At 39.6% G+C, this 23,503-nt stretch overlaps 12 non-coding genes across 12 annotated transcripts; 9 read left to right on the top strand and 3 right to left on the bottom strand.

Annotated features, from left to right (window-relative positions):
- Positions 1–6,074: 6,074 nt before the first annotated feature.
- On the top strand, positions 6,075–6,131 carry LOC121395849. Its single transcript, XR_005962728.1, has one exon. It is a non-coding gene; the product is annotated as a U7 small nuclear RNA (small nuclear RNA).
- Positions 6,132–10,989: 4,858 nt separating this feature from the next.
- On the top strand, positions 10,990–11,046 carry LOC121395848. The gene has a single exon (XR_005962726.1). It is a non-coding gene; the product is annotated as a U7 small nuclear RNA (small nuclear RNA).
- Positions 11,047–11,444: 398 nt separating this feature from the next.
- Positions 11,445–11,501, top strand: LOC121395847. Its single transcript, XR_005962725.1, has one exon. It is a non-coding gene; the product is annotated as a U7 small nuclear RNA (small nuclear RNA).
- Positions 11,502–12,427: 926 nt separating this feature from the next.
- On the top strand, positions 12,428–12,484 carry LOC121395846. Its single transcript, XR_005962724.1, has one exon. It is a non-coding gene; the product is annotated as a U7 small nuclear RNA (small nuclear RNA).
- A 410-nt stretch (positions 12,485–12,894) lies between these two features.
- LOC121395834 lies at positions 12,895–12,951 on the top strand. The gene has a single exon (XR_005962713.1). It is a non-coding gene; the product is annotated as a U7 small nuclear RNA (small nuclear RNA).
- Positions 12,952–14,240: 1,289 nt separating this feature from the next.
- LOC121395845 lies at positions 14,241–14,297 on the top strand. Its single transcript, XR_005962723.1, has one exon. It is a non-coding gene; the product is annotated as a U7 small nuclear RNA (small nuclear RNA).
- Positions 14,298–14,932: 635 nt separating this feature from the next.
- LOC121395851 lies at positions 14,933–14,989 on the bottom strand. Its single transcript, XR_005962730.1, has one exon. It is a non-coding gene; the product is annotated as a U7 small nuclear RNA (small nuclear RNA).
- Positions 14,990–15,763: 774 nt separating this feature from the next.
- LOC121395857 lies at positions 15,764–15,820 on the top strand. Its single transcript, XR_005962736.1, has one exon. It is a non-coding gene; the product is annotated as a U7 small nuclear RNA (small nuclear RNA).
- Positions 15,821–17,688: 1,868 nt separating this feature from the next.
- On the top strand, positions 17,689–17,745 carry LOC121395844. Its single transcript, XR_005962722.1, has one exon. It is a non-coding gene; the product is annotated as a U7 small nuclear RNA (small nuclear RNA).
- A 340-nt stretch (positions 17,746–18,085) lies between these two features.
- On the bottom strand, positions 18,086–18,142 carry LOC121395858. The gene has a single exon (XR_005962737.1). It is a non-coding gene; the product is annotated as a U7 small nuclear RNA (small nuclear RNA).
- Positions 18,143–18,965: 823 nt separating this feature from the next.
- Positions 18,966–19,022, bottom strand: LOC121395852. Its single transcript, XR_005962731.1, has one exon. It is a non-coding gene; the product is annotated as a U7 small nuclear RNA (small nuclear RNA).
- Positions 19,023–20,441: 1,419 nt separating this feature from the next.
- LOC121395842 lies at positions 20,442–20,498 on the top strand. Its single transcript, XR_005962721.1, has one exon. It is a non-coding gene; the product is annotated as a U7 small nuclear RNA (small nuclear RNA).
- The last annotated feature ends 3,005 nt before the right edge of the window (positions 20,499–23,503 follow it).

Here is a 23,503-nt window from a genome sequence, read left to right as displayed (position 1 = left end):
TGGAGAGAAAATAGAATAAAGGATAACTAAACCTTAAAAATAAGTGAATGTAAAATTGACTTTTGCAATGTTCACTCATTATTTATTTATTTTTAATTCCAAGTTATTAAGGGATAAAGGAAGATTATTTCATACTTACCGAGATCTTCCTTTCCTAGACGTACTCCATGTCAGTACGTTACGGGATAGCCCCTCCTCCCTGCTCCAATTAGAAGGAACCTCCCCAAGCCTTTAAAAGGCCACCACACCCACCTACCGGCGTCTTTGTAACAAGCTCTTAAATTACCGGAAAAGAAAGGGCGGGTGTACTGACATGGGGTACGTCTAGGAAAGGAAGATCTCGGTAAGTATGAAATAATCTTCCTTTTTCCCTAGACGTACTCCATGTCAGTACGTTACGGGACATAGCAAGTTAACGTTATCCCATGGGAGGGAATATGCTTTAAGAAGAAACTGTAATAAGGAAATGAGTATCTCTGACTAGATAGTCCACCATCATGCAAACTCCTTACCTTAATATAGAGAGTCCAGGTGAAAACCCCAGAATAAGTTCACCAGGCTAAGAATAGAGCTATAGTATAGCATATACTATAGAGAAAGAGAGAGAGAGCGCGAGAGAGAGATGTTAGCCCACTGAGAGTGAGGAACAAGTTAGCTCACTAACCACCACTTCACCCTCCAGAAGAGAGAGAGAGGAAGACAGTCCTGTAAAAGGCGAATTCAGCAAGCTGAAATACTTACTCTCCTACTCACCAAAAAGCATTCATCACATGTATGCCTAATTTCAGTGCAAATTGCAAGGTACCTGTAAGAAACACTTGGTAGGAGTAAGAACCCAAAACAGACACAATATAGAAATGATCTGCTTAGGATATATCCATAAATGTAGGATATCCAATGTACCCTCAGGTACCCAAGGCCAGTACCATAAATATCTTCATATCAGAATGCATGTTAGTCAGGACTGTTCTAACAGAAAGCAGATCCTAAAGATCGGAGACAAGGGCACCTGAGAAAATAATTGGGATTAGAATTCCTTACCCTGTGTAAGGTCCTGTGATGAGGCAGACTCAATTAACTGTAAAGAGTTGAGCAACTACAGTACCTAAGAAAGAGCCCCTGTTGGTTGACCCAACCTAGTACTCTGAGAGGTATAACTGAATACCCCTAAGGTTACAGATCCCAATAACCACAGTGCAACTAAAGGACTAATTCCAAGATTTATGGAGGCAGATTATATGCCCTGGATAAATGTTTATAGTCACCCACAAACCTGTGTTCTCTCTACCCATAAGGGACCCACTTAGATGTGGAATCAACTATACTACATATTTAATCGTTGAGGCTGACCTTGGAACTGGAGGGACACTATGGATGTTCCAGTAAGTGTCAGAAGGGCCTCTGATCTACTAGAGTCATGCTGGGTCATATGTATCAGGAGTAGCACAGGAATGTGAATCCGAGAACAAACCAGGATAATAGGAGTGTTGTATCTGGAAATTACCTGGACATTGAGCTCTGTGCGAATGTTTCAGACACAATTTTCAGCAGGTGTAAATGTAATCCCCCTAGCATAGGGAATAATGTGACAGACATGGTCAAAACAGACAAAAAAAATACTTCCAAGCCTCCCATTTGAAGCTAGACAAACCTGTAGGACAGATACATAAACTATCCTTAATTCATTCTCAATGAAATTAATGACTGGAAGTGGTAAGAGATTACACTCTACTGTAATGACTGCAACCGTCCCACTTAAGGGAAGACTATGATCCTGCTCAGAAGAGCCAAGTACATTTTCGGCCGAAGCAATAGGATAAGTAGCAACTGCAGTATGTAACTGTGAGGAGGAAAGATCCAAAACTGCTGGTGTTCCAAGAGGGCACAGACATAGAGAGGGAAAATAATTAACGCTCCTAGGATGCCTCCATCTGCTGTCCAATCAGTTACCTATCTGGTGTGGAAGAACAGCCGGCCCTGTATTCTAAAAAACCACTAACTAGGGGTTTGAGAATTGAAGAAAAAATAAATAAATAAATAAAATAAATGGGCCCAAAATAAGTGCCTTCTGGACACAGAGCCTTAAGTCACAAAGCCGTTTTGATGATAGTATAAGGTAGTATAAGCAGAATATCCCTATCCTGGGCCAGACTTGAACAGAGGTCATCTCTATGGACTAACAAGACACTTTGGAGGACTCCTATAGCCTGAAAACCCTTGGTTTGAAATATATACCTTATGCAAATTCCCAGTGGCCTGATATGTATGTGTACCCTGTCTCTATAGACACCCTGTATTGGCAGATAAAATGTCCCCTCTATCCTGACATTAAGAATATCAGTAGAAATAGTATAGGAATAACACTGGGTAGTGGCTCCCCTCTCTAATTTGTAGGAGGCACCAAGGAGTCACCCTAAAAAACGGTAGAAATACATCTGGGGATCCTTCAGCAAGCATAGAGAACTGTATACCTTGTTCTCCTTAAACCTATGAATATGGAATTTCCACAGGTTGCACCCCTCGAAACTAGCCAGATGTCCTGGCTGCTATAGTGAAACTTATGGATGAAGAGTTCAAGTACTGATTGTTCCAGGAATCTTCAAAAATACTATATGTTGCATAAAAATATAGGTTTATTGAGCCAACGTTTCTGGTTCCAAAAAAGAACCCATCCCAAGGACACAAATCATATATAGATATCTGTGCAAACATATATACACACTCATATACATGCCTTAATAATAAAATATATGCACCTGCCTATGGCCCTCTTATAGCTGCAAACATATATGTTGCTTGGTAGACCAGTTGTATTATGGAGTTTATCCATTAATTGAGCATTTGTTCTGAAGGCAGTAGAATCCCCCTGCAGGATGTGGGCCATGTTGCAAGCATATATTAAAATATGTGATAATAATATGTACCTCGGTCAGAGTCCTAAGCTCCTGGTAGAGCACAGTACCCGACCCCAGAGCTCGAGCTGCGTGGGTAGTAATAGACTGCACAATTGACTGGGCAAAGAAATTATCTGGTCCTCCATTCGTTCAGGCAGTGATCGGTGATACAAGGCTGCTGAATCTGGAAAAATGTACATTCAATGGTCCCAAAAGTAGTACATACCTGTGGTTATTGTTAACCCAGCAATCCTTATGACAGACAGGCTTCAGAACTCCTGTAGTGTTTATCAAGACAAAGTTAAGCTTACCTGCCATCGGGAAAAAATATTGCCTAGTGTTTAATTTATTAAGCCATATCTTATCCCAGGAGCAATGCCATGGAATGAAAAGACCTTCATATGTAGGTATTCCTATCAGTACTCATCTGGATTAAACCTGAATGTACCCCAGAAACAATTACAACCCCATGTAATGCATAGTTTAGGTTAGCTGCAGTCAGAGCAAACCTATATCCGACCTTCATAGCCACCCAGTCCAGTGATGTACATCTATTAGAGCTACTGGTTCAAGGTGAGTAATAATTAGAGCATATCATACTGCAGAGAATAGGAGCATACCGATATGATCACAGCAACATGTAATACATAAAATATTAGCTACTGCTTAGGGCAAGCGTAAATCTGGTCCTAGACATTCCCAGGCCTGTGCTTTACATACCTTAGGGCTACCTATTCCAGGTGAGCCATAGCCAGGGTATATACTGCAGAAGAAAATATAAGCACAGATTCAATCACAGTAACATGAAATACATAGTTTATATGAGCTGCTGCTTAGGGCAAGCATATCTCAGGGCCTAGCAACTCAAAAGGCCTGTGCTCTACATCCATTAGGGCTACTTGTTCCATGAGAGAAATAGCCAAATCGTAAACTGCAGAAAACATGTAATACATAATTAGGTTAGCTGCTGCCTATAGCAAGCATGTATCAGGACCTAGCAGCAAGACAGATCTGTGCTCTACATATCGCAGGGCTACGTGTTCTTTGTGAGCAATAGCCAGAGCATAAGCTGTATAACAAAATAGTAGCACAGGTACAATCACAGCAATATGAAATACATAGTTAGATTAGCTGCTGCTTCGAGCAAGCATGTCTCAGGGCCTAGCTGCCAGCCAGACCTGTGCTCTACATCCTGTAGGGCCACGTTTTACCTGTGAGCAATAGCCAGAGCTTAAGCTGTAGAACAAAATAGGAGCACAGGTACAATCACGGAAACATGAGGTCCATAGTTTAGATTAGCTGCTGTATAGAGCAAGCTTATATCAGGCCCTAGCATTCAGCCAGACCTTTGCTCGACCTCCATTATGGCTACCTGTTCTATGTGAGCAATAGCCAAAACATAGAATGCAGAACAAAAATAGCGCAATACATATTATGGATTATCTGATGTTTATAGCAAGTATATATCAGAGCCTAGCAGCCCCCCCAGCCCAGTGATCCATATTCAATAGGGCTACTGGTGTCCTATTTGTAAATGGCTTGTGCTTTCAGGCAGGAAACAATCATAACCAGGCACAGTGCAGATAAGCATATGAATATATAGCATGCAAGCAGTTAGTTAGACTTTAGTACACTGCAGAACAGCATATGGACACACTCCTTACCTGCTGCTCATTATACAAGGCTGGAAGCTGACCCTTTAATGTCACAAATTCCAGGACACTATTGTTAACAGGAAAACAGGCCTCACAAGTTTACTGACAACAGCAGGACTTACCTGAGGCTGCAGCTTCCTCGCTTGCTGAGTTAGAGAGTGGGCGGGGCCATCTCCACTTGCTTTAGCTGGACCTGATTATACTCAGCTGGTGTCTGCACTCAGTGGGGGGTTGATTATACTCAGCTGGTGTCTGTATAGGCAGGGAACCCAAAGCAACTGCGTAGGTTATACTGAGGCGAATTGGATAATTAGTGTTGGTGCTTCCTGCACAGGCCCAAGTTTGCTATAACATGAAGCCTATAGCGAAACTTTTTTATATTTTTTATTTTTTATTATTATTTTAACTACCTCCACCTTAGGAAAGTCTGTTGAGGGAGGCAGTTGGCCATGACCTGCCCCCATTAAAACAAAAATAAAACAAAGGTAACAGGGGGCAGTAAGGTTCAGGCCCCTAACTAATTAGCCTAAATTAACTGCCACCTCCCTCGCCCATTCGTAAAAATGGGGTGTAGGGGCCACATACACCAGTGCCGCCTGAGGCCCTCTGGGCAGGTCGGGAGGGCACACGAATGGGGGGACAAGCACCTGCCACCCAATGCTCTTGATAGCAATACAGGAAGGCAACTGAAATACAGGCAGACAAGGAGTAGCAAACATTGCACCTCAGTGCCTTACCTGATTCAAGAGCTGAAGTTCAGAAGACTCCAGGTCTGAGGTAGTGTGCTGGGGGGAAAAAGGTCCCATGGACCAAAACCCCTGTCCCTAGGACGCCTTCCGGGCAGGCCTAATGCTTTCCTAGGCATAAAAAGAGAAAAACAAAAATTTGCTTCTAATGATTGAGGCCTTTGTTCAGAGAACAAAGCCAAGAGCATAAGAGAAGGAAAAAAAAGACGCCGGTAGGTGGGTGTGGTGGCCTTTTAAAGGCTTGGGGAGGTTCCTTCTAATTGGAGCAGGGAGGAGGGGCTATCCCGTAACGTACTGAAATGGAGTACGTCTAGGGAAACATGTAGTGTTACTATGAATGAATTTAGTTACAACAGCGCCACCAAGAGGCTGATGTTCTTCTGCTTAGGAAAGATGTGAGAAAGGTTTCTAATTTTATTACTAAACAGAAGAACATCAGCCTCTTTCTTTCTCCTGACAACTTCCTTTATCTAAAACAGGGCTTGTGATAAACAGTTTCTCCTTAACCTTAGGAATCCCCCAACGGGTAGAGCTTTTTTTACACTCGCTGGATGGAAGCTTGAGTGATTTAATAGGGAATTTGTAGCTATTATTTCCCCATTCTCACTCTTGCTAATACTCAAATCAAGGAAGGAAACTTCTTTGTCAGAGATCTGGGGGGTTAAATTTATGTTCAAGTTGTCGTGTTTTTAATTTACATACTAATTTACATACTGTCTCTCCCTAAGGAGCACAAGGGAGGTACTGAGTGGGATACAGTTAGTAGGGAGAGTGTAGGTAAGTGTTACAGCTCTTTTACTATTTGTCTAGCAGGTTCTTACTCTGTAGGAGCCACACACTGTGTATAATGACAGAATTGTTAGCAAATTAATTAAGTATGAGTTTTATTTACTTTTCTCAGTGCAGTGTTTGTGGCAAAGTTTTACTGATTTTAGCTTTAGGCTCAACAGCACATTTTTGAAGTCTGGAGAATCTGCAGCCCTAACTGTCTCTGCTTCTCCTCTGTTCACTTAACCCTAGAGTTGCTGACTTATTAATGCTTGATACTAGCAGTCTAAAACTGCAACTATCTTACAAAACAAAAAAATCTAAAACCACTGTAAGATACTTTTAGAACCATTCACATAAATTGATTGCATATTATTAGAATATCCAATTAAAAAATCAATAATTACACACAATTTGTGCATCCTTCAGAGTAAGATCCTACTACACAAATAATAAAAGAGCTGTAATACTTACCTACACTCTCCCTACTAACTTTATCCCACTCAGTAGAGTCCTGCAGCGGGTCGGGTACCCGCGGGTTACCCGCAAAAACCTGCAGTACCATGCGGGTTTTTCGTTGAAGTTCAAGGTGCGGGTATACCCGCGGGTCGGCGGTTCTGCGGGTTGCGGGTCGGGCTGCGGGTCTTCTCAATATAAATATTTGCTCCTTTTTTCTGGTCACGCCCACTTCCGATGATGTCATTTCCGGTACACAATGACAGCACTTCCGGTTTTACTCCCTTTTTTTCTGATCATATCTACTTCCGATGATGTCACTTCCGGTTTATAATGACAGCACTTCCTGATTCTTGATGGTCAGCGGGTCGCGGGTCCGGGTTGCAGAGAAGGTACTTGCGGGTCGGGTTGCGGGTCCAAGCGGGTAAGAATGCGGGTTGCGGGTGCGGGTTGCGGATTGCAGGTTGCGGGTACGGGTCGGGTTCAGGTCCCAAAAAATGGACCCGCGCAGGACTCTACCACTCAGTACCTCCCTTGTGCTCCTTAGGGAGAGACAATATGTAAATTAGTATGTAAATTTGTCTCTCCCCCATACACTGATCACAAGCCCTCTGAGCAATTTTTTTAAATTTGCATTAAAGGGGTGTATGTTAAAGAATGGTCAAATCTAATATGTAAGTGAATTTCTGGGTCTACAACGTATTGTAAAATGGGCTTATATAGCCATACAAAACTATCTGCCGGGAACTGAATGTTTTAGATATTTTCAAATCCAACGCTTTCTCAATAAAGTAACATAGTAACATAGTGACAGTAAGTAAGGTTGAAAAAAACACATGTCCGTCGAGTTCAACCTTTTTTTTTTATTATTATTTATTAACTACCTATCTGCCAGTTGATCCAGAGGAAGGCGAAAAACCCCATTTGAAGCTTCTCCAATTTGCCTCAGAGGGGGAAAAATTCCTTCCTGACTCCAAAATGGCAATGGGACCAGTCCCTGGATCAACTTGTACTATGAGCTCTCTCCCATATCCCTGTATTCCCTCACTTGCTAAACACCATCCAACCCCTTCTTATACCTATCTAATGTATCAGCCTGTACCCCTGATTCACTTCCCAGCTCTCCTGTAACACCCCTTTCCCTCCTCTAATCTCATTGGCTCCCTCCTGTCTGCTGGGAGGAGCTACTGGTGAATAAAGCATCCGACCCTTCCTTGTACCTATCTAATGTATCAGCCTGTACCCCTGATTCAGGGAGACAATTCCACATCTTCACAGCTCTCACTGTAACAAACCCCTTCCCAATATTTAGCTGGAACCTCTTTTCTTCTAATCGGAATGGGTGACCTTGTGTCAGCTGGAAAGACCTACTGGTAAATAAATCATTAGAGAGATTATTATATGATCCCCTTATATATTTATACATAGTTATCATATCTCCCCTTAAGCGCCTCTTCTCCAGAGTGAACATCCCCAATTTGGCCAGTCTTTCCTCATAGCTAAGATTTTCCCTTTACCAGCTTAGTTGCCCTTCTCTGTCCCCTCTCTAATACAATAATGTCCTGTTTGAGTGATGGAGACCAAAACTGTAGGGCATATTCTAGATGGGGCCTTACCAGTGCTCTATACAGTGGGACCCCCTCCTCCCGTGACTCTCTGCCCCATTTAATACAAGTCAAGACCTTATTTGCCCTTGATGCTGCTGACTGGCATTACTTGCTACAGACAAGTTTATTATCTACAAGGACTCCAAGCTCCGTCTCCATTATGGATTTGCCTAGTGCAGTCCCATTAAGGGTATAAGTGGATATTGTTACATCCCAGGTGCAGGACTTTACATTTATCAACATTGAATCTCATTTGCCACTTAGCTGCCCAGATTGCCAGTTAGTCAAGATCCTGTTGCAAGTGCCACATCCTGGATGGAATTAATTGGGCTGATAGTTTTGTGTCATCAGTGATACATTACTTACAATACCCTCCCCTAAGTCATTAATGAACAAGTTAAATAAAAGTGGCCCCAATACTGAGCCCTGAGGGACCCCACTAAGAACCTTACTCCAAGTAGAGAATGTCCCATTAACAACCCCCCTCTGTACCTGATCCTGTAGCCAGTTTCCTATCCACGTGCAAACGACTTCATTAAGCCCAACAGACCTTAGTTTAGAAAGCAGTCGTTTGTGGGGCACAGTATCAAACGCTTTGGCAAAATCCAAATAGATCTACTGCCCCCCCACTATCCAGAATCTTACTTACCTCATCATAAAATGCAATCAAATTCGTCTGACATGACCTATCCTTCATAAAGCCATGCTGATTGTTGCTCATACTGCCATTCTTTAGGACAAAATTTTGAATGTGATCCCTTAACAAGCCTTCAAATAATTTGCCCACCACAGATGTCAGACTTACTGGCCTATAATTGCCAGGCTGAGATCTTAATCCCTTTTTAAATATTGGAATAACATCAGCTTTTCTCCAATCCATAGGCACCATACCAGATGACAGTGAATCTGAGAAAATCAGAAATAGGGGCTGGTTTAAAACTGAACTAAGCTCTCTTAGAACCCGGGGGTGTATGCCATCAGGCCCTGGAGCCTTGTTTACATTAATTTGTATTAAAGCTTTATGAATCATATCCTGAGTCAGCCACTGACTAGACTGAGCTGAGCCATTAGTGCAGTTATTAAGTGAGCCTGGGAACTCAGACTCCTCTATTGTATACACTGAAGAAAAGAACTGATTTAACACATTTGCCTTTTCTGTATCTGTTACAACCAGACTGGTACCATTATTTAATGGAGCAACACTCTCAACCTGCATCTTTTTACTATTAATATATTTAAAAAAGCTTTTTTAGGGTTAGTTTTCACCTCCACCGCAATTAACTCTTCAAAGGGTGTAGTAACATTTTAACTTCAACTGCTTGGGAACAAATGTGTATTAAATTCCCATGTAGTGGAGGAATAATAATCTTATTATATAAGGAAATTTTAAACACCTCCACGCCTTCCCTTCCAGTTTACACTAAACAATGGGAAAAAGAGCTGAACAAGACAATAGAAGCCATTTTTTGGCAGCAAACTTGGGAGACTACACATAAAAGTTCAATAAATCTTCTGGCACAAGAAACACAATATAAAGTACTATCTGGATGGTACCTGGTGCTACTAAACGACATAAATATTATCCTAACTCCAGCTCATTATGCTTTAGAAATTGTGGTATGGAAGGTTCGATGTTACTCACTTGGTGGCAATGTAGAGAGGCGTCTAGATTTTGGTCACTTTAATAGATTCAATCACAAGAATTAATCTTTGATAGTACTATTAAATACAAAAATTCCAGTATTAAATAAACATACTCGAAAATGGTTACAATTTATCTTCATAGCAGCAAAACAAACCATTGCGGCTTCCTGGAAAAAAACATACAATTCCTATAACTATGTTTGGCCATAGAAAGAGCTGATAATGATCAATGAGAGAATATTAAGTGTAACAACTGATAAATATATTATAGCAAGATCTGGATGCCTTGGATAACATATACTAATATGTAATACTGGAATTATATGGAGAAACTGTAGCACAAATGTGTAACTTATATCCCAAATTGGCTAATGACGGCAGATTGAGTTGGAATCTGTATGACGGAACCTTTGGATACCTTAAAGCATTATATTAGCAGAATATACTGTAGGATACAAAAATGAAAAGAATACACAGCTGTAGACGGATACGTTTGTTAGTTTAAATATATATTGGAATACAGTTTTGAAAACTGAAATGTTTAAGTCATCATATATTGTAACTGATTGTAAAGCTGGCGCTTCCCTCTGCGTAGATGAGCCTTTGTGACCCGAAAAAGAATAAAAAAAAGGGAAAAGGTTACGTCATGATGTAAGTGAATGTAATGATGTTAACCAATAAAAAAGTTTTGAAAAGGAAGAATGGTCAAATCAAAATAGTCTTCATTTTTTTATAGTTTTTTAAATTTATTTACCTGTTCAATTCAAAGTAAACTTTATTGTCATATTGGTAGAAATTGGGGGGTCGCTGACCCCATCTATAAACAAATTCTCTGTAAAGCTACAAATGTATTGTTATTAGTGATGTGCACGTCTGCCGGAACCTTAGACTCCTGGTCCCAAGCTTTAGAAAGTCAGCAAGTCTAGGGTTAACTGAATACAGTTGCTGCTGAGCTAAAAGCCTTATACTAGCTGTCTAAAATTGCTAATATCTCAGAAACCACTAAAACTAGAAAATAAATGGAATTTGTAGAAGTTCTCAGAGGACGTGTTCTTGTGATCAGTACATGGGGGGGAGACAGTTAAAATAAATTCAAAATATTGTGTTTTCAGCCTCATAATGTGTGTGCAGAGTGTACATAGTAATTTACATACTGTCTCTCCCTAAGGAGCACAAGGGAGGTACTGAGTGGGATACAGTTAGTAGGGAGAGTGTAGGTAAGTGTTACAGCTCTTTTACTATTTGTCTAGCAGGTTCTTACTCTGTAGGAGCCACACACTGTGTATAATAACAGAATTATTAGATAGTTATAAACTTAAACTCTTGAGTAAAGAATACAATTTACTCAATTAGTTTCTATCTGCTTTACAATTTTTTAATAGTTTACTTTTCTAATATATTTGTAGTTTTAAATTAATTCCAGTCAGCTACCCTTGGGTTCCATTAATTCATGAAGTGCTGCTGAGTAAATACCTGCTACTAGCTGTCTAAAATTCCTAATATCTCAGAAACCAGAAAAAATAGAAAGTTAATGCAAATTGTAGAATTGCTAAGAGGGCTTGTGATCAGTTTATGGGGGAGAGACAAATTTACATACTAATTTACATACTGTCTCTCCCTAAGGAGCACAAGGGAGGTACTGAGTGGGATACAGTTAGTAGGGAGAGTGTAGGTAAGTGTTACAGCTCTTTTACTATTTGTCTAGCAGGTTCTTACTCTGTAGGAGCCACAAACTGTGTATAATGACAGAATTATTACATAGATATAGGTTCAAGCTCATGGGTAAATATTACAATTTACCAAATAGGTTTTAATGTGCTTTTAGATCAAAAACTGGTACAGGGAGGTTATTAGAACAATTGTAATGGTTTATAACCTTTGAAATTATTTGTAGTTTTAGTCTGTGAGTACCAGTCAGCAACTCTAAGGTGTAATGAATACATGAAGTGACTTACCTGTAGTGCTGCTACAAACTGTGTATAAAGACAGAATGATTAGATTGTTATACAATTGGAATTACTTATAAAGTGGCTTTTAAAAAAAATTACAAATATTCTTTAATAGAAAGATGATTTTATATAATTTAATGCAGGGAGCTCCTTATAGCAATTTGTGATCCATATTAATATCCAGTTGTATCATTATCTGAGATATTTTCACTTTAAACTGCTGATACAAGGCTTTGAGAGTCAGGGAGAGACAGCAAGGGGGTGCACTTTTTGGGGTGAATGAAAGCACAACCTCAAGCTTTTTAATTAAAAAAAGAAAACAACTGAATTGTATATAAGGACAGAATGAATAAATATCCAGATTTAAATATGTCATAACCAAAAATGACTTTAATGTAATGGCTTTTGAGGGTCACTAACCTTTAGGTTAATTGAATACAGGGAGGGCAGAGACAGTGAGAGCTGCTGATACTCTGATCTACACAAGGTGCTGCTGAACAGCCTGATACTAGCTGTCTAAAACTGCTAATACTTCAGAAACCACAAAAACTAGAAAATGAATGCAATTTGCAAAAGTTTTCATAGAGCTTGTGTTCAGTGTATGGGGGGGGGAAGAGACAAATTTACATACTAATTTACATATTGTCTCTCCCTAAGGAGCACAAGGGAGGTACTGAGTGGGATACAGTTAGTAGGGAGAGTGTAGGTAAGTGTTACAGCTCTTTTACTATTTGTCTAGCAGGTTCTTACTCTGTAGGAGCCACACACTGTGTATAATAACAGAATTATTAGATAGTTACATGCTTAAACTCTTGAGTAAAGTTTGCAATTTGCTCAATAGGTTTCTATTTGCTTAACAATTTTTGAACAGTTTTAGTAGTTTAATTTACTAAGATATTTGTAGTTTTAGACTGTTAGTTCCAGTCAGCAACCCTTGGGTGCCATTAATACATTAAGTGCTGCTGAGTAAATACCTGCTACTAGCTGTCTAAAATTGCTAATATCTCAGAAACCAGTAAAAATAGAAAGTTAATGCAAATTGCAAAACTGTTCAGAGGGCTTGTGATTAGTGTATGGGGGAGAGACACATTTACATACTAATTTACATACTGTCTCTCCCTAAGGAGCACAAGGGAGGTACTGAGTGGGATACAGTTAGTAGGGAGAGTGTAGGTAAGTGTTACAGCTCTTTTACTATTTGTCTAGTAGGTTCTTATTCTGTAGGAGCCACACACTGTGTATGATGACAGAATTATTAGCAAATTAATTAAGTATGGAGTTTCTTTACTTTCCTCAGTGCAGTGTTTGTGGCAAAGTTTTACTGATTTTAGCTTTTGGCTCAATGGCACATTTTCAAAGTCTGGAGAATCTGCAGCCCTAACTGTCTCTGCTTCTCCTCTATTCACTTACCCTAGAATTGCTGACTTTTAAATCCTTGGTACTAGCAGTCTAAATCTGCAACTCTGTGAAAATCCTAAAAATGGGAAATTGCAAAAATCCTGAAAGAATTTTTCTGCACCTGTTTACATACATATATTCCATATTCTTAGAATATCTACAATATCTATTGTGAACCCAAAGCAATAGCAATTCAGATTTTCTGCTAAGTTCTGCAGCTCCTACAGAATAAGAACCTATTAAACGAATAGTAAAAGAGCTGTAACACTTACCTACACTCTCCCTACTAACTGTATCCCACTCAGTACCTCCCTTGTGCTCCTTAGGGAGAGACAGTATGTAAATTAGTATGTAAATGAGTGTCAGCCAGTGTTGGGTGCAGACCTGCTGAATGAAGAAATGATAATTCAGGAAATGTTTGGGTGACCCCTAAAACCAGGCAGACTCCTTGTTCACTCATAGGAGCTGTAGTTAGTGTGGGCTGAACCCCAATCTCTTATCTGCACAACTCCCCTTATATAACTCTGCTTCAACAGGGAATATCTGTGCACAAACAAAGGCCCATTAGATTTATATACAAGTATGGGATCTGTTATACAGAATGCTCAGAACCTGGGGGTTTCCAGTTAAGGGATCTTTCCATAATTTGGGTCTTCATAATTTGTCTGCTAGAAAATCAGGAAAACGTTTAATAAACCCAAAAGGTTGGTTTTGCTTAATAAAAAATGAAAACCTATTTGTGGTTTCAGATAATACAAATTTTTCAGGTCCATTGTTTTTTCTGTGTATTTTTCTTGAATCATGGAGGAACAGCTAATTCGATTTTAGATAAATCAGCCCCTTAGACTGTTAGTACCAGGAACCGCAGGGTGTAATGAATACATGAGGTGTCCTACCTGTAGTGCTGCTGAGCTAAATACCTGCTACTAGTTGTCTAAAACTGCTAATATCTCAGAAACCACTAAAATTAGAAAGTTAATGCAAATTGCAAAACTGCTCAGAGGGCTTGTGATCAGTGTATGGGGGGGAGAGACACATTTACATACTAATTTACATATTGTCTCTCCCTAAGGAGCACAAGGGAGGTACTGAGTGGGATACAGTTAGTAGGGAGAGTGTAGGTAAGTGTTACAGCTCTTTTACTATTTGTCTAGCAGGTTCTTACTCTGTAGGAGCCACACATTGTATATAATGACAGAATTATTAGTAAATTAATTAATTATGGAGCTAGTTATTTTTCTCAGCGTTTGTGGTAAAGTTTTACTGATTTTAGCTTTAGGCTCAACAGCACATTTTGGAGAATCTGCAGCCCTAACTGCCTCTGATTCCTCCAGTTCATTTTAGGGCTACTGATTCTGCTCTAGCGCCAAATATTTTCACAAATAATTAATAACTGTTGTTATTAGGGAGAGACAGTATGTAAATTAGTATGTAAATGTGTCTCTCCCCCATACACTGATCACAAGCCCACTGAGCACTTCTGCAATTTGCATTCATTTTCTAGTTTTAGTGGTTTCTGAAGTATTAGCAGTTTTAGACAGCTAGTATCAGGCTGTTAGTTCAGCAGCACCTTGTGTAGATCAGAGTGTCAGCAGCTCTTACTGTCTCTGCCCTCCCTGTATTCAATTAACCTAAAGGTCACTGACCTTCAAAAAGCCTAAAACTGCTCTAAGAAACTCACTGCATTAGTTTACATAAAAACATTTTCAGTTATGAAATGTGACACTGACAGATGAATATAATAATATTTACCTATAAGTAATATTGTTCATGTGAATCTATCACTACCTAATAATTCTGTCATTATACACAGTTTGTGGCTCCTACAGAGTAAGAACCTGCTAGACAAATAGTAAAAGAGCTGCAACACTTACCTACACTCTCCCTACTAACTGTATCCCACTCAGTACCTCCCTTGTGCTCCTTAGGGAGAGATAGTCACATGATTCCCCCCCAGATCTGCACCAAGGGACCCCCCACTTACACTACAAGTCTATGGGGAAATGACATGGAATTTATACAATAAATAAAAATGATGAAAGTGCAGAATACAGGATTGTGATTGGTGCAGACTTTCCAATATGTAAATGAGTGTCAGCCAGTGTTGGGTGCAGACCTGCTGCATGAAGAAATGATAATTCAGGAAATGTTTGGGTGACCCCTAAAACCAGGCAGACTCCTTGTTCACTCATAGGAGCTGTAGTTAGTGTGGGCTGAACCCCAATGTCTTATCTGCACAGCTTAATAAAAAATGAAAAACTATTTGTGGTTTCAGATAATACAAATTTTTCAGGTCCATTGTTTTTTCTGTGTATTTTTCTTGAATCATGGAAGAACAGCAAACTCGATATTAGATAAATCAGTCCCTTAGACTGTTAGTACCAGGAACCCTAGAGTGTAATGAATACATGAGGTGACTTATCTGTAGTGCTGCTGAGCTAAATACCTGCTACTAGTTGTCTAAAACTGCTAATATCACAGAAACCACTAAAACTAGAAAGTTAATGCAAATTGCAAACTAAGCTCAGGACTTGTGATCAGTGTATGGGGGAGAGACAAATTTACATAGTAATTTACATACTGTCTCTCCCTAAGGAGCACAAGGGAGGTACTGAGTGGGATACAGTTAGTAGGGAGAGTGTAGGTAAGTGTTACAGCTCTTTTACTATTTGTCTAGCAGCTTCTTACTCTGTAGGAGCCACAAACTGTGTATAATGACAGAATTATTAGTGGTTTAATTAATGAAGTATGAGGCTTTTATAATTTCCTCAGTGCAGTGTTTATGGCAAAGTTTTACTGATTTTAGCTTTTGGCTTAACAGCACATTTTTAAATCTGGAGAATCTGCAGCCCTAACTGTCTCTGCTTCTCCTCTATTCACTTAACCCCGGAGTTGCTGACTTTTAAATAACTGATACTAGCAGTGTAAAACTGCATCTCTCTTAGAAAATGCTGGGAAAGGCAAAATTCTCCAGAATACTCTCATTTACATACTGATTGTTCTTGTTGCACATTCTCCTCTTATTTAATGGGGTTTGGCCCTTTAATGTAGTATCTATATATATATATATATATATATATATATTATATATATATTATAATATATTATATATATATATATATATATATATATATAAATACAAGATTCCTCTGCACTCAAACCCATTAATCAATATATTTAAGACAGCGACATTTTGTGCTACTGCTACTGAAAAATGCCTTACCCTTAAACAAAACAGGGATTGTCCCTTTTATAAAATGTATAATTAAACCATAGAATTCTTAATGAATCAGATGAAAATTGAGCGTAGGACTGGCCAGATATGGGATGCCTGTGACGTAGTTGTTCAGCTTAAATATATTGCAATAAATGGACAAACAATCCCTGTTTTGTTTAAAGGGTAAGGCATTTTTCAGTAGCAGTAGCACAAAATGTCTCTGTCTTAAATATATTGATAATGGGTTGAGTGCAGAGGAATCTTGTATTTGTCTATATGGATTTTGTGGTCACACCCTCATTGCACCCCCGCCTAATGTTTTAAAAACTAGTGGTGAGCACAACTTTCCTTGTTTGTTATAGTTATACAAGAGCAGTGACCAGCTCCATGTTGTAGCTCCCACCCCTACCCAGCTATAGTCAGGTGATCCCACTGGTGTCTAATAAAAGGGCAGCCAAGTTTGGGAGTTTTACTTTGAAAGCAGCAAGTAAGTTGCAGGTAAAACGTATTCGTCCCTTTTATAAAATGTATAATTAAACCATAGAATTCTTAATGAATCAGATGAAATTGAGCATAGGACTGGCCAGATATGGGATGACTTTGACGTAGTTGTTCAGCTTAAATATATTGCAATATATGGACAAACAATCCCTGTTTTGTTTAAAGGGTAAGGCATTTTTCAGTAGCAGTAGCACAAAATGTCTCTGTCTTAAATATATTGATAATGGGTTGAGTGCAGAGGAATCTTGTATTTGTCTATATGGATTTTGTGGTCACACCCTCATTGCACCCCCGCCTAATGTTTTTAAAAACTAGTGGTGAGCACAACTTTCCCTTGTTTGTTTTATATATATATATATATACCTGTACTGTAATCATGTGACTGTGTATAAAGATAGAATTAATAAATAAGTACTAGTGAATATAATGCCCATTGGCTAATCATAGATGTTGCTTGTTTGACAAGTTTTAATATATAAATAACTGCCCCTCCAGCATTTCATATCATGTATAGAGGAGTCCCCAGTGTTTTATTACAGACACAGTGCAGCCCCCCAGCATTACATGACTGGCATAGATATTTGCAGATTTAGACTGCTGTTACCAGGCTTTTGAGGGTTAACTGAACACAAGTGCAGAGACAGTGAGGGTTGCAGAGATTCTGAGCTACAAAATGTGCTGCTGAGCTAAAAGTCTGTTACTAGCTGTCTAAAACTGCTAATATCTCTGAAACCACAAAAAACACGGTGATCTATGAGGTAAATAAATGTACATACTAATTTACATACTGTCTCTCCCTAAGGAGCACAAGGGAGGTACTGAGTGGGATACAGTTAGTAGGGAGAGTGTAGGTAAGTGTTACAGCTCTTTTACTATTTGTCTAGCAGGTTCTTACTCTGTAGGAGCCACAAACTGTGTATAATGACAGAGTTATTAGCAATTTAATGATTTAGTTATGGAGCTTATTTACTTTCCTCAGTGCAGTGTTTTACTGATTTTAGCTTTTGGCTCAACAGCACAAGTTTAAAGTCTGGAGAATCTGAAGCCCTAACTGTCTCTGCTTCCTCTAGTCATTTAATCCTAGAGTTAATGAATTTTTAATGCTTGATACTAGCAGTGTAAAACTGCAACTATCTTGAAAAAAAAAACGAAAAATGAAAAATCTAAAACAAAATCTTTCGGCACCATTCACATAAATCAATTTCTTATGCTTAGAATATCCAATTAAAATAATATTACTACACACAGTGTGTGGCTCCAACAGAGTAAAAACCGGCTAGAAAAATAGTAAAAGAGCTGTAACACTTACCTACACTCTCCCTACTAACTGTATCCCACTCAGTGTCTCCCTTGTGCTCCTTAGGGAGAGACAGTATGTAAATTAGTATGTAAATGTGTCTCTCCCCCATACACTGATCACAAGCCCTCTGAGCAGTTTTGCAATTTACATTAAAGGAACAGTAACACCAAAAACTGAAAGTGTTTTTAAGTAATGAAAATATCATGTAGTGTTGCCCTGCACTGGTAAAACTGATATGTTTGCTTCAGAAACACTACTATACTTCATATAAACAAGCTGCTGTGGAGCAATGACGGAAATTGAAAAACGGCTAAATGGCACAGGTTAACTAATGGATAACAGATAACACCATTAGACAGACAGAGCTTATCTGCTGTCTGCTGTGTAACTTGAGCCTTTTCTCCTTTGAATGGCTGCCCTCATTGCTACACAGCAGCTTATTTATATAAACAATAGTAATGTTTCTGAAGCAAACACAGCAGTTTTACTAGTGCAGGGCAACACTGCATTATATTTTTATTACTTTAAAACAATTTAATTTTTTGATGTTACTGGTCCTTTAACTTTCTAGTTTTACTAGTTTCTAAAAACTAGACAACTAGTAGGTATTTAGCTCAGCAGCATTATAGGTATATCACTTAATGTATTCATTTCACCCTAGGGTTGCTGACTGGTACTCAGAGTCAAAAACAAAAAATATTTTAGAAAATTATAAACCATTAAAACTGTTCTAAGACACTCCCTGTGTTAGATACAAATTATAGAGTGTGCTGAAACCTGTCTGAGCATGAGCTTATAGCTACCAGGCAATTCTGTCATTATACACAGTGTGTGGCTCCTACAGAGTACGAACCTGCTAGACAAATAGTAAAAGAGCTGTAACACTTACCTACACTCTCCCTACTAACTGTATCCCACTCAGTACCTCCCTTGTGCTCCTTAGGGAGAGACAATATGTAAATTAGTATGTAAATGTTTCTCCCCCCCCATACACTGATCACAAGCCCTCTGAGAAATGTTTTAAATTTGCATTAAAGGGGTGGTTCATCTTTAAGTTAACAATTAGTATGTTAAATAATGGTCATGTCTAAGCAACTTCATTTTTTTTAAAGATTTTTTATAAATGTATTTACCTTTCTTCTTCAGGCTCTTTCCAGCGTTGACCCATCTAAAAACAAATACTCTGTAAAGCTACAAATATATTGTTATTAGTGATGTGCACGTCTGCCAGAACCTTAGACTCCTGGTCCCAAGCTTTAGAAAGTCAGCCTAATGCTAGCCGTCTAAAACTGCTAATATCATAGAAACCACTAAAACTAGAACGTGAATAAAATTTGCAGACGTTCTCTGGGGTCTTGTGACCAGTACATGGGGGAGATACAGTTACACAGGTAAGAAGCAGTCGGCTTCAACGTTCCCTCTAATTCCATCGCGACTATATGTGCATAGAAATTCTCTTGTGAGCACATTTTAAACTTGTGTGTGAATTATTAAAACCTGTGTTTGTAGGTCAGAATAAATGTAAAATGTTGTGTTTTCATTACCCTCAAAATGTGTGAGTGTTCAGCTTAGAGGGAACGTTCTCCAGAATACTCTCATTTATATACTGATTGTTATTGTTGCACATTCTCCTCTTATTTAATTGGGTTTGGACCTTTAATTGTAGTATCAATATATATATATATACCTGTACTGTAATCATGTGACTGTGTATAAAGATAGAATTAATAAATAAGTACTAGTGAATATAATACCCATTGGCTAATCATGGATTTTGCTTGTTTGACAGTTTTAATATATAAATAACTGTCCCTCCAGCATTTCATATCATGTATAGAGGAGTCCCCAGTGTTTTATTACAGACACAGTGCAGCCCCCCAGCATTACATGACTGGCATAGATATTTGCAGATTTAGACTGCTGTTACCAGGCTTTTGAGGGTCCGTAACCCTAGGGTTAACTGAATACAGGGAGTGCAGAGACTGTAAGAGTCAGGACACACAGGCAGATTCAGGAAGATTAGTCGGCCCGAAGAAGAGAAGATTTGTTATTGGGCGACTGATCTCCCCTGTGTGTCCTGAGCCCAAGGGCTGCAGAGATTGTGACCTACACCAGGTGCTGCTGAGCTAAATGTCTGATACTAATTGTCTAAAACTGCTATTATCTCAGAAACCACAAAAAAACAGAGGGCTTGTGATCAGTGTATGGGGGAGAGACACATCTACATACTAATTTACATATTGTCTCTCCCTAAGGAGCACAAGGGAGGTACTGAGTGGGATACAGTTAGTAGGGAGAGTGTAGGTAAGTGTTACAGCTCTTTTACTATTTGTCTAGCAGGTTCTTACTCTGTAGGAGCCACACACTGTGTATAATGACAGAATGATTAGGTTTCAACAGGGAATATCTGTGCACAAACAAAGGGCCAATATAATTACCATTAGTATAGGGGGGATAGAGAATTCCTTATCTGTTCTTTTGTATTCATACCTGTCACTGGGAGCTGCCATGCTGATTTTTATCACCCCCTGTGTTCAGTAAATACAGTTCCTTCCCTCACCCAGAGACAAAAACACAGACATTTGTATTTAATGTGGTTTGTTTGGGGGTGTTGTAGCTACTCAGTGCAGAGTTGTTGTTTTGTCAACATGAAAAATCAGTGATGTCAGTTGCACCCGGGGGATTTCTCGGAGATGATGATGATGTTCTACACCCCCAGGAGACCGGTAACTGGAGGGGACACATTGGAAATGGGACTAAACTAATGAGATTGGGGTCGGGAGCAGATCATATGGAAGAGGTGAGACTGGAGTTGGCCGGTGCATGTGCTGTAGTTACACACGAGTTCTGGGCAGGTGGTGAAATAATGATATTGTTGGTGTTTTCAGTCAGTTCTTCCCATTCATCAGAAGTTTGGGAATGTGGGAAGAGCTTCTCTCATCAATGGTGTTGGGCCCATTGGCATCAGCTTGTGGTTCATGTTGGACGTGGGTTGGACTGGAGCAGAAGAGCAGAGGGTCTGTTCTAGTGTCAGGGAAGGAGCTGAGGGGAGAAGATCTGTTTCAGGAGACCCCTCGGATACCATTGTTTGTTGTTCCATACAAAGGGGATTAAGAGTTGATTGAGGTTTGTAAAGAGGGATTTAGGAATTGAGCAGGGAGAGTTGTGTAACATGTAAAGGAATTTGGGAAGATAAACCATTTTTATAATATAACGCAAAGCAAACTGGCCAAGTTTAAAGCTGCTCTCATCCCAAAACGATGGTTTTAAGCAAAATAATGCAGCGCTGCAATTTATATTAATCTCCAGGGTTTCTTTTTCTAAAATATTTGCCGTTTTTTCCACTGCTAGTACCAGACATCTCGAAATCACCAACCTAAAGGGTTTAAAGGGGAAGTAAACCCTGCTGCACTGCTCAACCTGTAGTCCAGCAACATCAGGGTGGTATTCTTAAAGCAATATTGCACAATAAAACTTTCCCCCAGATCTCCACAGCCAGCGACTGCTTTAAAATGCAAAAACAAAAAATCCTCCAATGAGAATCCAGCTGATCTGTACCGATCTGACTCCATGTTCTTTGTTCTGCGACTGGAGTTGGAAGCTTGAGGGTAGAGCTCCACAAGCGGTTTTCGTTGGATCAACACCCGCCGGCAAAACACACGCGACAAGTCGGATGCAGACGCACGTGTGAAGATATAATTGGACTGAATGAAAAGTTGGAGGTAACAACTACATCACATGCGACTAGACTGTCAGATGTGGTTGCAGAAAGCAGCATCTTCTTCCAACAGTCGGACTGTGTAGTTATTAACTCCGACTTTTCATTCAGTCCAATTATATCTGCTCCGACTTCTTCATACGACTTGTAACGTGCGTTTTGCCGGCGGGTGTTGATCCAACGAAAAAAACGCTTGTGGAGCTCTACCCTTGAGCCCAGTTTCCCAGCACTGAACAAGTCTGTCCTTTATCCCCATGTCTCATTCCAGTGTCATATAATGAAGAAATAAATAATTCTCTCTATATGTAAGATAACAGCAAGATGCCTGACATGGGGCTGGGAATCAGCATTCTCATTGGTCACTTCTTTTGCATTTATAATGAAGTAGAATTCTCATTGGTGAATTCTCTTGCATCTATAATTATGGTTTTTGGCAACTTCTATAGAAAACCAGGGGGCGCAGTGGGACGACATTATGATTGGGAAGAATATGCTCAAGCCCATTGCCGTATTTCTGGGATATAAATCTATATATTCGCTCTATATACACAGAGGCTGGGGTTGGGTTCTACACTTTCTCTTGATGATCAGAACCAGGTCCATTTGTTTATTACCATAAGGTTCTGACATTGTGTAACCGGCATCCCACGAGCACTTGGTGCAATTTGCCCAAATTGTCAGCATTCTGCCCCAATATTTGCCAGTGTGTGAACCTGCATGTGCCAGTGTGTGCCAATGTGTGTATATCAGTGCGTGTGCTAATGTGTGCCAGTGTGTGCCAGTGCCAATGTGTGTGTACCAATGTGTGTGTGCCAATGTGTGTGTGTCAATGTGTGTGTGTGTGCCAATGTGTGTGTGCCAATGTTTGTGTGTGCCAATGTGTGTGTGTGTGTGCCAATGTGTGTGTGCCAATGCGTGAGCCAGTGTGTGTGCTAATGTGTGTGTGCCAATGCGTGAGCCAGTGTGTGTGCCAGTGTGTGCCAAAGTGTGTGCCAACATGTGTGTGCCGATGCATGTGTGCCAGTGTGTGTGCCAATGTATGTGCCAATGTGCGTGCATGGCACCGGAACACTTCTGATTGTATTTCTGTCTCCCAATTCACATTATTTATTATAGAAACCAAAAAGACGGACACACAAACCAAGAGTCTTTGGCATTTATTAAAAGTTTTTTTGTTTTTTTTTAATTTTGTAACCAAAGATACAGAGAACCCCGTCCCCTTAACAACGACCCCCCGGTGACAGTCACAACACATTGCTGTGCAGTACGGCAGCCCCCGCAAGTACCACTGGGCAAGGCTTTTTAAACCCCCAAATCTATAGGACAAACTTAACTTGAAAAAAAAAAAAGGAGAAAAACCACCATTATTAGACTTTTATTTTTAGAAAAAAAAATCCCGGGGGGAAATAAAACACAGAACAAAATATTCTCATTAAAACCCACTTCCAAGTGACACAAGAGAAAGAATAAACAGAAGATACTGAAAGTGCCAGAGATTTGCTTTCTGAACCCCAAAAATTAAATTCCGCTTCTTTCAACCCAAAATATTTCTCATTTATTGGGTTTTACCAAACGTTAATGTCCGACTGTGACCCATGAACTGACTTCACCCCAAGAACCAGAACGACCCTCCTGACCCCCTTCATGGTC

The sequence above is a fragment of the Xenopus laevis genome, chromosome 7L, assembly GCF_017654675.1.
Source record: "Xenopus laevis strain J_2021 chromosome 7L, Xenopus_laevis_v10.1, whole genome shotgun sequence".
NCBI classification, from domain to species: Eukaryota; Metazoa; Chordata; class Amphibia; order Anura; family Pipidae; genus Xenopus; species Xenopus laevis.
This window is presented reverse-complemented; position numbering and strand designations above follow the sequence as displayed.